This window comes from Bufo bufo, unplaced genomic scaffold (assembly GCF_905171765.1).
Source record: "Bufo bufo unplaced genomic scaffold, aBufBuf1.1, whole genome shotgun sequence".
In the NCBI taxonomy this organism is placed as follows: domain Eukaryota; kingdom Metazoa; phylum Chordata; class Amphibia; order Anura; family Bufonidae; genus Bufo; species Bufo bufo.
The window spans coordinates 48,154-62,054 of NW_024401158.1; the positions used below are offsets into that span (position 1 = coordinate 48,154).

A 13,901-nucleotide genomic window follows, 5' to 3' on the forward strand; every position below is an offset into this window, starting at 1 on the left:
AATCAGTTAAAGAAAAATCTGAAACAATTTTGTGCAATCTATTCCCTGTCACATCCATCTTATCACCTTCTATAGTGCAATTGAAATCACCCAATAAAATTGTCGGCACTCTACCTACCAGAAAAAAATTCAATTTGTCTAGTAACTCTAGACGTTCTTTTTTCCCGGTAGGACAATAAACGTTAATAATCCTAACCCGCCACCCCTTGTACTTAATCATCGCCATAATGCACCTCCCCACCTCCACCACCGTGTAGCTTTCAAAAACAAGATCTCTATGACATAAAACTATCCCCACACCATCATTCTTATTTATACAAGAACCTGACCAAATTGAGTTCCCATGTGGCCACTCATTAGCACAGACGGGTTCTGAGATACCGCACTCTTGAAGACATGCGATATCCGGATTTTGTTTTTTAATATAATCAAAAACTGCAGTTCGTCTAGCTCTTGATTTCAGTACCCTCACATTCAAGGATAAGACATGAAATTCAGCTTTTCCCCCCATTGCAAGATCTTATTTCGGACATAGTTACCAGTACCCCACTGTTTCCTTATCCGATTCCGTCGGGAGGTTGACCTCCTGAGCAAAAGTCCCTGGCCTTTGACTCGTCCAAAAAAGCACTGTTGTCCGGAATGCAAGCAGCAGGATACGCCTCCTGCCTTACCGGACTCTGTTCTACTCCACTGTACTGAGGCGGTAATAAGCGGGGTTTCTTTACAACTGAGCTCAGCGATTCCTCCGCTGATCTCGTAGTGGGTGTTATGAAGTCACTGGTGGATACAAAATCTCCTTGTTCACCTCTCCCATCCTCCTGTGGGTCCTCCATCTCATCCCACCCGGGCACTGGCGATTTAGGTAAGGGAGAGACCACCTCTCCTTCTCCCTGAAGATCCGACTGAAGACCAAATATTTGGGGAAAATCTTCCTCCACCTGGGAAATGTCCATCTCCACATTTTCTCTACTCCCCACAGGGGAAACAATAGGAGTAGCTTGCTGCACACTTCCACTCTGATGTATATCAGTCTGTGATTGAACTGCCATTTGAGACGCCTGAACTGGATTCTGGGATAACTGCACAGGAGTTTGAGACGGCTGATCTGGGATCCGAGATGGCCCTGCAGCCCTTGCCCTTGCAACATCAGCATACAATCTTTTTGGCTTAGCTCTATAGCCACGTGAAGGACACTCTTTAAAAGTATGCCCCGCTTCTTCACAGAGATTACAGATAATTGCATTTTTACAATCCTTTGCGATATGCCCATCTTTATGACACTTCGAGCAGACGAAGGAGGTTTGCTGACAATTCTCTTGTACATGCCCATACAACTTGCATTTTCGGCAATAACTTGGAGCGTCTTGAAAGAAAATGAGGCCTCTATCTCTGCCAATAACAAAACTTTGGGGAGGATGACTCATACCCCCTGGGCTCAGAGGATCAGGGCGGAAACGCACAAAATACTTGTGTTTGCCAGTCCACAAACCATGGCTACCCATAACTTTATGGGCGTAAACGACTTTTTCGCAGTATTTAGATAAGAACAAAAAAATATCATCCGTATCGACGTATGGGTTGTACATAAACACGACCAAGTGAATGTCTCTATTGTACAACACCGTGAACGTCAAGCCATCTAGTTCTGGATTGTCCTTATTCCTCTCCAAAAACAAAAATAAATTATGACAGGCTCCTATAGATGTTAAGACAAGAGTGCGCCTTCCACCAATTCGATCTTGTAAGCACAAAATATCCGCCATACTGACATGTAGAGTTTTAAACAGTACCTCTTTGACAAGATGTTCATCTGTAAATTTTTCTTTCTTCGCTTCCTCGACACAAATTCCAAACGCGTTCCTGACCCGGAAGTCTCCGGTCCCGGCGTAATCGATTTTCACGCCCATCTTTCTCCGTCTTGATCGCCTTCTTGGTTATCCCACCTTCTCCTTATAGCAGCGAGCAGCTTAAGCCATGTGGCGATGCTGCAGGGCCAAGAGCTTGGTACGGATCCCTCTCAACAAGACCATGATCTTGCCAAAAGGCCGAGAAGCGATAACCTGAAAAGGGTTCGCAGTACAGGCCGATGGTCCCCAATGCAGAGCACTAATGAAGGCAATAGACTACTGTCCCCAGCCCAATACACAGTCCGGGAGGCTTCTTTCTCTCACAAACCGGGGAAAACGTTCACGCGCGTCCTACGCACAGAAGTCACACCAGCATGCTTCTTTTCGTGTTTGCTATCTGCATAGCTCCGCCCACACGCGACTTTTGGACACGCCTTTTCTTCGCACGAAATTCCTGGTGCGGTGCCAAAGCACGCCAAGCAGAAAGCATGATAGGAATAGTAGTGAGTGAAAGAAAAAAAAAAAAAAAAAAAAAAGGATAACCATTGTTGATTGTGATGTCACGGCACCATTGTTGAGTGTTCCATCAGGGCCCTTGTGATGTCATCCAATAGCTGACCTTACTTGACCTCTTTGACCTCTTGACCTGACAAGGCTCTTGTGACACGCGCAGTGTTCCGTCCATTGAACAGACAAGGTAGGTCCAGCTGCATAGGAAGTGCTGGGCTACTTTTTAGCCACTAAGTAATCCAGTTCAAAAGATCCACAAGAGGGAGACACAGGCAAACTTTACTCATTTATTGAAGCACTGCAAAAGCTAAATGGTTACATCCAGCCAACTTGATACAAAAAAGGGTCAATTGCCTGCCAGAGACGACTCAGCAACCCTCCGAGGTGTGCACAACAGGCCCAAATCAAACGTGGAGGAGGGGAGGTCCAAACAATTCATTCAGGTGATAAGCCAATTAACCAATCATCAGTCTTAATTGGATCCAGGGTGTGTGTGACGACACTGGGGCTGAATGGGTTGCTTGGTGCTGGAAACAACCGACAGCTGATGCAATTAGGAGATTGACAGACTAGATGCAGGTATTATATGCAAAAAGCAACACTGCACTGACTGGGCAGACAGAGGAGAAGCTGAAGGAGGCACGACACACACAACTTTCCACTTGCTTGGCTGGAAGGATGATGCTTGCAATCCATTTCAATTTCATTCTGTTTTTTCATACTGGATTAGAAGGGGTGCACCGGTCCTGGAGGTACTGCAATACCAGGTCAATGCGTGGAGTGGACAGAGCAAGCTCTTTTTCCATCTCCCTGTTCGAAAAATCCATTTAATATATGGTCCCCAGATAGGGGACGTATCAGATATTAAACTGATAAGAACAGATACTACACTTGATCTTAGCCAAAAGGCCGAGAAGCGATAACCTGAAAAGGGTTCGCAGTACAGGCCGATGGTCCCCAATGCAGAGCACTAATGAAGGCAATAGACTACTGTCCCCAGCCCAATACACAGTCCGGGAGGCTTCTTTCTCTCACAAACCGGGGAAAACGTTCACGCGCGTCCTACGCACAGAAGTCACACCAGCATGCTTCTTTTCGTGTTTGCTATCTGCATAGCTCCGCCCACACGCGACTTTTGGACACGCCTTTTCTTCGCACGAAATTCCTGGTGCGGTGCCAAAGCACGCCAAGCAGAAAGCATGATAGGAATAGTAGTGAGTGAAAGGAAAAAAAAAAAAAAAAAAAAAAGGATAACCATTGTTGATTGTGATGTCACGGCACCATTGTTGAGTGTTCCATCAGGGCCCTTGTGATGTCATCCAATAGCTGACCTTACTTGACCTCTTTGACCTCTTGACCTGACAAGGCTCTTGTGACACGCGCAGTGTTCCGTCCATTGAACAGACAAGGTAGGTCCAGCTGCATAGGAAGTGCTGGGCTACTTTTTAGCCACTAAGTAATCCAGTTCAAAAGATCCACAAGAGGGAGACACAGGCAAACTTTACTCATTTATTGAAGCACTGCAAAAGCTAAATGGTTACATCCAGCCAACTTGATACAAAAAAGGGTCAATTGCCTGCCAGAGACGACTCAGCAACCCTCCGAGGTGTGCACAACAGGCCCAAATCAAACGTGGAGGAGGGGAGGTCCAAACAATTCATTCAGGTGATAAGCCAATTAACCAATCATCAGTCTTAATTGGATCCAGGGTGTGTGTGACGACACTGGGGCTGAATGGGTTGCTTGGTGCTGGAAACAACCGACAGCTGATGCAATTAGGAGATTGACAGACTAGATGCAGGTATTATATGCAAAAAGCAACACTGCACTGACTGGGCAGACAGAGGAGAAGCTGAAGGAGGCACGACACACACAACTTTCCACTTGCTTGGCTGGAAGGATGATGCTTGCAATCCATTTCAATTTCATTCTGTTTTTTCATACTGGATTAGAAGGGGTGCACCGGTCCTGGAGGTACTGCAATACCAGGTCAATGCGTGGAGTGGACAGAGCAAGCTCTTTTTCCATCTCCCTGTTCGAAAAATCCATTTAATATATGGTCCCCAGATAGGGGACGTATCAGATATTAAACTGATAAGAACAGATACTACACTTGATCTTAGCCAAAAGGCCGAGAAGCGATAACCTGAAAAGGGTTCGCAGTACAGGCCGATGGTCCCCAATGCAGAGCACTAATGAAGGCAATAGACTACTGTCCCCAGCCCAATACACAGTCCGGGAGGCTTCTTTCTCTCACAAACCGGGGAAAACGTTCACGCGCGTCCTACGCACAGAAGTCACACCAGCATGCTTCTTTTCGTGTTTGCTATCTGCATAGCTCCGCCCACACGCGACTTTTGGACACGCCTTTTCTTCGCACGAAATTCCTGGTGCGGTGCCAAAGCACGCCAAGCAGAAAGCATGATAGGAATAGTAGTGAGTGAAAGGAAAAAAAAAAAAAAAAAAAAAAGGATAACCATTGTTGATTGTGATGTCACGGCACCATTGTTGAGTGTTCCATCAGGGCCCTTGTGATGTCATCCAATAGCTGACCTTACTTGACCTCTTTGACCTCTTGACCTGACAAGGCTCTTGTGACACGCGCAGTGTTCCGTCCATTGAACAGACAAGGTAGGTCCAGCTGCATAGGAAGTGCTGGGCTACTTTTTAGCCACTAAGTAATCCAGTTCAAAAGATCCACAAGAGGGAGACACAGGCAAACTTTACTCATTTATTGAAGCACTGCAAAAGCTAAATGGTTACATCCAGCCAACTTGATACAAAAAAGGGTCAATTGCCTGCCAGAGACGACTCAGCAACCCTCCGAGGTGTGCACAACAGGCCCAAATCAAACGTGGAGGAGGGGAGGTCCAAACAATTCATTCAGGTGATAAGCCAATTAACCAATCATCAGTCTTAATTGGATCCAGGGTGTGTGTGACGACACTGGGGCTGAATGGGTTGCTTGGTGCTGGAAACAACCGACAGCTGATGCAATTAGGAGATTGACAGACTAGATGCAGGTATTATATGCAAAAAGCAACACTGCACTGACTGGGCAGACAGAGGAGAAGCTGAAGGAGGCACGACACACACAACTTTCCACTTGCTTGGCTGGAAGGATGATGCTTGCAATCCATTTCAATTTCATTCTGTTTTTTCATACTGGATTAGAAGGGGTGCACCGGTCCTGGAGGTACTGCAATACCAGGTCAATGCGTGGAGTGGACAGAGCAAGCTCTTTTTCCATCTCCCTGTTCGAAAAATCCATTTAATATATGGTCCCCAGATAGGGGACGTATCAGATATTAAACTGATAAGAACAGATACTACACTTGATCTTAGCCAAAAGGCCGAGAAGCGATAACCTGAAAAGGGTTCGCAGTACAGGCCGATGGTCCCCAATGCAGAGCACTAATGAAGGCAATAGACTACTGTCCCCAGCCCAATACACAGTCCGGGAGGCTTCTTTCTCTCACAAACCGGGGAAAACGTTCACGCGCGTCCTACGCACAGAAGTCACACCAGCATGCTTCTTTTCGTGTTTGCTATCTGCATAGCTCCGCCCACACGCGACTTTTGGACACGCCTTTTCTTCGCACGAAATTCCTGGTGCGGTGCCAAAGCACGCCAAGCAGAAAGCATGATAGGAATAGTAGTGAGTGAAAGGAAAAAAAAAAAAAAAAAAAAAAGGATAACCATTGTTGATTGTGATGTCACGGCACCATTGTTGAGTGTTCCATCAGGGCCCTTGTGATGTCATCCAATAGCTGACCTTACTTGACCTCTTTGACCTCTTGACCTGACAAGGCTCTTGTGACACGCGCAGTGTTCCGTCCATTGAACAGACAAGGTAGGTCCAGCTGCATAGGAAGTGCTGGGCTACTTTTTAGCCACTAAGTAATCCAGTTCAAAAGATCCACAAGAGGGAGACACAGGCAAACTTTACTCATTTATTGAAGCACTGCAAAAGCTAAATGGTTACATCCAGCCAACTTGATACAAAAAAGGGTCAATTGCCTGCCAGAGACGACTCAGCAACCCTCCGAGGTGTGCACAACAGGCCCAAATCAAACGTGGAGGAGGGGAGGTCCAAACAATTCATTCAGGTGATAAGCCAATTAACCAATCATCAGTCTTAATTGGATCCAGGGTGTGTGTGACGACACTGGGGCTGAATGGGTTGCTTGGTGCTGGAAACAACCGACAGCTGATGCAATTAGGAGATTGACAGACTAGATGCAGGTATTATATGCAAAAAGCAACACTGCACTGACTGGGCAGACAGAGGAGAAGCTGAAGGAGGCACGACACACACAACTTTCCACTTGCTTGGCTGGAAGGATGATGCTTGCAATCCATTTCAATTTCATTCTGTTTTTTCATACTGGATTAGAAGGGGTGCACCGGTCCTGGAGGTACTGCAATACCAGGTCAATGCGTGGAGTGGACAGAGCAAGCTCTTTTTCCATCTCCCTGTTCGAAAAATCCATTTAATATATGGTCCCCAGATAGGGGACGTATCAGATATTAAACTGATAAGAACAGATACTACACTTGATCTTAGCCAAAAGGCCGAGAAGCGATAACCTGAAAAGGGTTCGCAGTACAGGCCGATGGTCCCCAATGCAGAGCACTAATGAAGGCAATAGACTACTGTCCCCAGCCCAATACACAGTCCGGGAGGCTTCTTTCTCTCACAAACCGGGGAAAACGTTCACGCGCGTCCTACGCACAGAAGTCACACCAGCATGCTTCTTTTCGTGTTTGCTATCTGCATAGCTCCGCCCACACGCGACTTTTGGACACGCCTTTTCTTCGCACGAAATTCCTGGTGCGGTGCCAAAGCACGCCAAGCAGAAAGCATGATAGGAATAGTAGTGAGTGAAAGGAAAAAAAAAAAAAAAAAAAAAAGGATAACCATTGTTGATTGTGATGTCACGGCACCATTGTTGAGTGTTCCATCAGGGCCCTTGTGATGTCATCCAATAGCTGACCTTACTTGACCTCTTTGACCTCTTGACCTGACAAGGCTCTTGTGACACGCGCAGTGTTCCGTCCATTGAACAGACAAGGTAGGTCCAGCTGCATAGGAAGTGCTGGGCTACTTTTTAGCCACTAAGTAATCCAGTTCAAAAGATCCACAAGAGGGAGACACAGGCAAACTTTACTCATTTATTGAAGCACTGCAAAAGCTAAATGGTTACATCCAGCCAACTTGATACAAAAAAGGGTCAATTGCCTGCCAGAGACGACTCAGCAACCCTCCGAGGTGTGCACAACAGGCCCAAATCAAACGTGGAGGAGGGGAGGTCCAAACAATTCATTCAGGTGATAAGCCAATTAACCAATCATCAGTCTTAATTGGATCCAGGGTGTGTGTGACGACACTGGGGCTGAATGGGTTGCTTGGTGCTGGAAACAACCGACAGCTGATGCAATTAGGAGATTGACAGACTAGATGCAGGTATTATATGCAAAAAGCAACACTGCACTGACTGGGCAGACAGAGGAGAAGCTGAAGGAGGCACGACACACACAACTTTCCACTTGCTTGGCTGGAAGGATGATGCTTGCAATCCATTTCAATTTCATTCTGTTTTTTCATACTGGATTAGAAGGGGTGCACCGGTCCTGGAGGTACTGCAATACCAGGTCAATGCGTGGAGTGGACAGAGCAAGCTCTTTTTCCATCTCCCTGTTCGAAAAATCCATTTAATATATGGTCCCCAGATAGGGGACGTATCAGATATTAAACTGATAAGAACAGATACTACACTTGATCTTAGCCAAAAGGCCGAGAAGCGATAACCTGAAAAGGGTTCGCAGTACAGGCCGATGGTCCCCAATGCAGAGCACTAATGAAGGCAATAGACTACTGTCCCCAGCCCAATACACAGTCCGGGAGGCTTCTTTCTCTCACAAACCGGGGAAAACGTTCACGCGCGTCCTACGCACAGAAGTCACACCAGCATGCTTCTTTTCGTGTTTGCTATCTGCATAGCTCCGCCCACACGCGACTTTTGGACACGCCTTTTCTTCGCACGAAATTCCTGGTGCGGTGCCAAAGCACGCCAAGCAGAAAGCATGATAGGAATAGTAGTGAGTGAAAGGAAAAAAAAAAAAAAAAAAAAAAGGATAACCATTGTTGATTGTGATGTCACGGCACCATTGTTGAGTGTTCCATCAGGGCCCTTGTGATGTCATCCAATAGCTGACCTTACTTGACCTCTTTGACCTCTTGACCTGACAAGGCTCTTGTGACACGCGCAGTGTTCCGTCCATTGAACAGACAAGGTAGGTCCAGCTGCATAGGAAGTGCTGGGCTACTTTTTAGCCACTAAGTAATCCAGTTCAAAAGATCCACAAGAGGGAGACACAGGCAAACTTTACTCATTTATTGAAGCACTGCAAAAGCTAAATGGTTACATCCAGCCAACTTGATACAAAAAAGGGTCAATTGCCTGCCAGAGACGACTCAGCAACCCTCCGAGGTGTGCACAACAGGCCCAAATCAAACGTGGAGGAGGGGAGGTCCAAACAATTCATTCAGGTGATAAGCCAATTAACCAATCATCAGTCTTAATTGGATCCAGGGTGTGTGTGACGACACTGGGGCTGAATGGGTTGCTTGGTGCTGGAAACAACCGACAGCTGATGCAATTAGGAGATTGACAGACTAGATGCAGGTATTATATGCAAAAAGCAACACTGCACTGACTGGGCAGACAGAGGAGAAGCTGAAGGAGGCACGACACACACAACTTTCCACTTGCTTGGCTGGAAGGATGATGCTTGCAATCCATTTCAATTTCATTCTGTTTTTTCATACTGGATTAGAAGGGGTGCACCGGTCCTGGAGGTACTGCAATACCAGGTCAATGCGTGGAGTGGACAGAGCAAGCTCTTTTTCCATCTCCCTGTTCGAAAAATCCATTTAATATATGGTCCCCAGATAGGGGACGTATCAGATATTAAACTGATAAGAACAGATACTACACTTGATCTTAGCCAAAAGGCCGAGAAGCGATAACCTGAAAAGGGTTCGCAGTACAGGCCGATGGTCCCCAATGCAGAGCACTAATGAAGGCAATAGACTACTGTCCCCAGCCCAATACACAGTCCGGGAGGCTTCTTTCTCTCACAAACCGGGGAAAACGTTCACGCGCGTCCTACGCACAGAAGTCACACCAGCATGCTTCTTTTCGTGTTTGCTATCTGCATAGCTCCGCCCACACGCGACTTTTGGACACGCCTTTTCTTCGCACGAAATTCCTGGTGCGGTGCCAAAGCACGCCAAGCAGAAAGCATGATAGGAATAGTAGTGAGTGAAAGGAAAAAAAAAAAAAAAAAAAAAAGGATAACCATTGTTGATTGTGATGTCACGGCACCATTGTTGAGTGTTCCATCAGGGCCCTTGTGATGTCATCCAATAGCTGACCTTACTTGACCTCTTTGACCTCTTGACCTGACAAGGCTCTTGTGACACGCGCAGTGTTCCGTCCATTGAACAGACAAGGTAGGTCCAGCTGCATAGGAAGTGCTGGGCTACTTTTTAGCCACTAAGTAATCCAGTTCAAAAGATCCACAAGAGGGAGACACAGGCAAACTTTACTCATTTATTGAAGCACTGCAAAAGCTAAATGGTTACATCCAGCCAACTTGATACAAAAAAGGGTCAATTGCCTGCCAGAGACGACTCAGCAACCCTCCGAGGTGTGCACAACAGGCCCAAATCAAACGTGGAGGAGGGGAGGTCCAAACAATTCATTCAGGTGATAAGCCAATTAACCAATCATCAGTCTTAATTGGATCCAGGGTGTGTGTGACGACACTGGGGCTGAATGGGTTGCTTGGTGCTGGAAACAACCGACAGCTGATGCAATTAGGAGATTGACAGACTAGATGCAGGTATTATATGCAAAAAGCAACACTGCACTGACTGGGCAGACAGAGGAGAAGCTGAAGGAGGCACGACACACACAACTTTCCACTTGCTTGGCTGGAAGGATGATGCTTGCAATCCATTTCAATTTCATTCTGTTTTTTCATACTGGATTAGAAGGGGTGCACCGGTCCTGGAGGTACTGCAATACCAGGTCAATGCGTGGAGTGGACAGAGCAAGCTCTTTTTCCATCTCCCTGTTCGAAAAATCCATTTAATATATGGTCCCCAGATAGGGGACGTATCAGATATTAAACTGATAAGAACAGATACTACACTTGATCTTAGCCAAAAGGCCGAGAAGCGATAACCTGAAAAGGGTTCGCAGTACAGGCCGATGGTCCCCAATGCAGAGCACTAATGAAGGCAATAGACTACTGTCCCCAGCCCAATACACAGTCCGGGAGGCTTCTTTCTCTCACAAACCGGGGAAAACGTTCACGCGCGTCCTACGCACAGAAGTCACACCAGCATGCTTCTTTTCGTGTTTGCTATCTGCATAGCTCCGCCCACACGCGACTTTTGGACACGCCTTTTCTTCGCACGAAATTCCTGGTGCGGTGCCAAAGCACGCCAAGCAGAAAGCATGATAGGAATAGTAGTGAGTGAAAGGAAAAAAAAAAAAAAAAAAAAAAGGATAACCATTGTTGATTGTGATGTCACGGCACCATTGTTGAGTGTTCCATCAGGGCCCTTGTGATGTCATCCAATAGCTGACCTTACTTGACCTCTTTGACCTCTTGACCTGACAAGGCTCTTGTGACACGCGCAGTGTTCCGTCCATTGAACAGACAAGGTAGGTCCAGCTGCATAGGAAGTGCTGGGCTACTTTTTAGCCACTAAGTAATCCAGTTCAAAAGATCCACAAGAGGGAGACACAGGCAAACTTTACTCATTTATTGAAGCACTGCAAAAGCTAAATGGTTACATCCAGCCAACTTGATACAAAAAAGGGTCAATTGCCTGCCAGAGACGACTCAGCAACCCTCCGAGGTGTGCACAACAGGCCCAAATCAAACGTGGAGGAGGGGAGGTCCAAACAATTCATTCAGGTGATAAGCCAATTAACCAATCATCAGTCTTAATTGGATCCAGGGTGTGTGTGACGACACTGGGCTGAATGGGTTGCTTGGTGCTGGAAACAACCGACAGCTGATGCAATTAGGAGATTGACAGACTAGATGCAGGTATTATATGCAAAAAGCAACACTGCACTGACTGGGCAGACAGAGGAGAAGCTGAAGGAGGCACGACACACACAACTTTCCACTTGCTTGGCTGGAAGGATGATGCTTGCAATCCATTTCAATTTCATTCTGTTTTTTCATACTGGATTAGAAGGGGTGCACCGGTCCTGGAGGTACTGCAATACCAGGTCAATGCGTGGAGTGGACAGAGCAAGCTCTTTTTCCATCTCCCTGTTCGAAAAATCCATTTAATATATGGTCCCCAGATAGGGGACGTATCAGATATTAAACTGATAAGAACAGATACTACACTTGATCTTAGCCAAAAGGCCGAGAAGCGATAACCTGAAAAGGGTTCGCAGTACAGGCCGATGGTCCCCAATGCAGAGCACTAATGAAGGCAATAGACTACTGTCCCCAGCCCAATACACAGTCCGGGAGGCTTCTTTCTCTCACAAACCGGGGAAAACGTTCACGCGCGTCCTACGCACAGAAGTCACACCAGCATGCTTCTTTTCGTGTTTGCTATCTGCATAGCTCCGCCCACACGCGACTTTTGGACACGCCTTTTCTTCGCACGAAATTCCTGGTGCGGTGCCAAAGCACGCCAAGCAGAAAGCATGATAGGAATAGTAGTGAGTGAAAGGAAAAAAAAAAAAAAAAAAAAAAGGATAACCATTGTTGATTGTGATGTCACGGCACCATTGTTGAGTGTTCCATCAGGGCCCTTGTGATGTCATCCAATAGCTGACCTTACTTGACCTCTTTGACCTCTTGACCTGACAAGGCTCTTGTGACACGCGCAGTGTTCCGTCCATTGAACAGACAAGGTAGGTCCAGCTGCATAGGAAGTGCTGGGCTACTTTTTAGCCACTAAGTAATCCAGTTCAAAAGATCCACAAGAGGGAGACACAGGCAAACTTTACTCATTTATTGAAGCACTGCAAAAGCTAAATGGTTACATCCAGCCAACTTGATACAAAAAAGGGTCAATTGCCTGCCAGAGACGACTCAGCAACCCTCCGAGGTGTGCACAACAGGCCCAAATCAAACGTGGAGGAGGGGAGGTCCAAACAATTCATTCAGGTGATAAGCCAATTAACCAATCATCAGTCTTAATTGGATCCAGGGTGTGTGTGACGACACTGGGCTGAATGGGTTGCTTGGTGCTGGAAACAACCGACAGCTGATGCAATTAGGAGATTGACAGACTAGATGCAGGTATTATATGCAAAAAGCAACACTGCACTGACTGGGCAGACAGAGGAGAAGCTGAAGGAGGCACGACACACACAACTTTCCACTTGCTTGGCTGGAAGGATGATGCTTGCAATCCATTTCAATTTCATTCTGTTTTTTCATACTGGATTAGAAGGGGTGCACCGGTCCTGGAGGTACTGCAATACCAGGTCAATGCGTGGAGTGGACAGAGCAAGCTCTTTTTCCATCTCCCTGTTCGAAAAATCCATTTAATATATGGTCCCCAGATAGGGGACGTATCAGATATTAAACTGATAAGAACAGATACTACACTTGATCTTAGCCAAAAGGCCGAGAAGCGATAACCTGAAAAGGGTTCGCAGTACAGGCCGATGGTCCCCAATGCAGAGCACTAATGAAGGCAATAGACTACTGTCCCCAGCCCAATACACAGTCCGGGAGGCTTCTTTCTCTCACAAACCGGGGAAAACGTTCACGCGCGTCCTACGCACAGAAGTCACACCAGCATGCTTCTTTTCGTGTTTGCTATCTGCATAGCTCCGCCCACACGCGACTTTTGGACACGCCTTTTCTTCGCACGAAATTCCTGGTGCGGTGCCAAAGCACGCCAAGCAGAAAGCATGATAGGAATAGTAGTGAGTGAAAGGAAAAAAAAAAAAAAAAAAAAAAGGATAACCATTGTTGATTGTGATGTCACGGCACCATTGTTGAGTGTTCCATCAGGGCCCTTGTGATGTCATCCAATAGCTGACCTTACTTGACCTCTTTGACCTCTTGACCTGACAAGGCTCTTGTGACACGCGCAGTGTTCCGTCCATTGAACAGACAAGGTAGGTCCAGCTGCATAGGAAGTGCTGGGCTACTTTTTAGCCACTAAGTAATCCAGTTCAAAAGATCCACAAGAGGGAGACACAGGCAAACTTTACTCATTTATTGAAGCACTGCAAAAGCTAAATGGTTACATCCAGCCAACTTGATACAAAAAAGGGTCAATTGCCTGCCAGAGACGACTCAGCAACCCTCCGAGGTGTGCACAACAGGCCCAAATCAAACGTGGAGGAGGGGAGGTCCAAACAATTCATTCAGGTGATAAGCCAATTAACCAATCATCAGTCTTAATTGGATCCAGGGTGTGTGTGACGACACTGGGGCTGAATGGGTTGCTTGGTGCTGGAAACAACCGACAGCTGA

At 46.6% G+C, this 13,901-nt stretch overlaps 9 non-coding genes across 9 annotated transcripts; all 9 read right to left on the bottom strand.

Annotated features, from left to right (window-relative positions):
- Positions 1–3,087: 3,087 nt before the first annotated feature.
- Positions 3,088–3,278, bottom strand: LOC120984742. Its single transcript, XR_005775352.1, has one exon. It is a non-coding gene; the product is annotated as a U2 spliceosomal RNA (small nuclear RNA).
- Positions 3,279–4,309: 1,031 nt separating this feature from the next.
- LOC120984743 lies at positions 4,310–4,500 on the bottom strand. The gene has a single exon (XR_005775353.1). It is a non-coding gene; the product is annotated as a U2 spliceosomal RNA (small nuclear RNA).
- A 1,031-nt stretch (positions 4,501–5,531) lies between these two features.
- LOC120984744 lies at positions 5,532–5,722 on the bottom strand. Its single transcript, XR_005775354.1, has one exon. It is a non-coding gene; the product is annotated as a U2 spliceosomal RNA (small nuclear RNA).
- A 1,031-nt stretch (positions 5,723–6,753) lies between these two features.
- Positions 6,754–6,944, bottom strand: LOC120984745. The gene has a single exon (XR_005775355.1). It is a non-coding gene; the product is annotated as a U2 spliceosomal RNA (small nuclear RNA).
- A 1,031-nt stretch (positions 6,945–7,975) lies between these two features.
- Positions 7,976–8,166, bottom strand: LOC120984746. The gene has a single exon (XR_005775356.1). It is a non-coding gene; the product is annotated as a U2 spliceosomal RNA (small nuclear RNA).
- Positions 8,167–9,197: 1,031 nt separating this feature from the next.
- Positions 9,198–9,388, bottom strand: LOC120984747. The gene has a single exon (XR_005775357.1). It is a non-coding gene; the product is annotated as a U2 spliceosomal RNA (small nuclear RNA).
- Positions 9,389–10,419: 1,031 nt separating this feature from the next.
- On the bottom strand, positions 10,420–10,610 carry LOC120984748. The gene has a single exon (XR_005775358.1). It is a non-coding gene; the product is annotated as a U2 spliceosomal RNA (small nuclear RNA).
- A 1,030-nt stretch (positions 10,611–11,640) lies between these two features.
- On the bottom strand, positions 11,641–11,831 carry LOC120984750. Its single transcript, XR_005775360.1, has one exon. It is a non-coding gene; the product is annotated as a U2 spliceosomal RNA (small nuclear RNA).
- Positions 11,832–12,861: 1,030 nt separating this feature from the next.
- Positions 12,862–13,052, bottom strand: LOC120984752. The gene has a single exon (XR_005775361.1). It is a non-coding gene; the product is annotated as a U2 spliceosomal RNA (small nuclear RNA).
- Between the last annotated feature and the right edge of the window lie 849 nt (positions 13,053–13,901).